This window comes from Alligator sinensis, unplaced genomic scaffold, assembly GCF_000455745.1.
Source record: "Alligator sinensis unplaced genomic scaffold, ASM45574v1 scaffold150_1, whole genome shotgun sequence".
Lineage (NCBI taxonomy): Eukaryota > Metazoa > Chordata > Crocodylia > Alligatoridae > Alligator > Alligator sinensis.
In genome coordinates, this window is record NW_005841840.1 from 935,981 (window position 1) to 936,790 (window position 810).

At 33.1% G+C, this 810-nt stretch overlaps 1 long non-coding RNA gene across 1 annotated transcript in view; it reads left to right on the top strand.

Annotated features, from left to right (window-relative positions):
- The window catches only part of LOC102381852, a 13,153-nt gene extending 12,635 nt beyond the window's left edge, over window positions 1-518 (top strand). The window contains exon 3 of the long non-coding RNA XR_322884.1: window positions 473-518. This is a non-coding gene — a long non-coding RNA (uncharacterized LOC102381852). The remainder of the gene's footprint in view (window positions 1-472) is intronic.
- Window positions 519-810: the final 292 nt, after the last annotated feature.

Genomic DNA, 810 nt, shown 5'->3' on the forward strand with positions numbered 1-810 from the left:
TGCAGTAGAAACAGGGGTTTCATAATTTGAATAAGGTATTTTATGAAAACAATGTGAAATAAACTCTGTGCCTTAAGGGAATAGAAAATCAGTCTTACTGTATAACATATTTTATTTGGTCTGCCATGGTTTTCCTTGCAGAACAAAACATCACTGTCTTCTGGCTAAATGGAAAACAGCTGGATCATAAAAAAAAATCAAATGAATCTATTTGGCAAGCACTAATAATCTACACATATTTATGAAACTGTTATTTTTTCCTGATATATACTGTCTGGAAGAACAGCCTGAGGCTTCCTCTGATCTCTCAGAAAGAATTAGATTTCAGTGCCTCTCTGTAAAGTTATATTACTTAGGCATAACAGGTTAATTTTTATTCAGTTCTTTGGATGTTTTTTATTGAGATGTTTAAATGATTTTGCATTAGAAGAGCTCCACTTAGCAGTATCTAATGCTGTTATTTGCATTTCAGGAATGCTCCAACCCCCACAGCCCCCAGACCAACAAAGATTCGTAAATAGGTAAGTAAATGAGGAACATTCTATGGCATAATATAAAAACTGCATCTAGTTTGAATAGGTTAATAATAATTTTAAATTCTGATATGTAGCTATGGAGGGGGAGAAAGTATCAACGTCCATATAATAGAATTTATGATTATTTGGAATTCCTAAATTAATAACAGAATTTAATCTTGATCATTTGAATTTTCCTATGCCTTTGGGATGAAGCTTGCTTGTCAGTAGAGCTGGTAAAATTGTGTGTGTTACTAATGATATGAATTACCAACTGAATGGTTCTGGGGTCCAC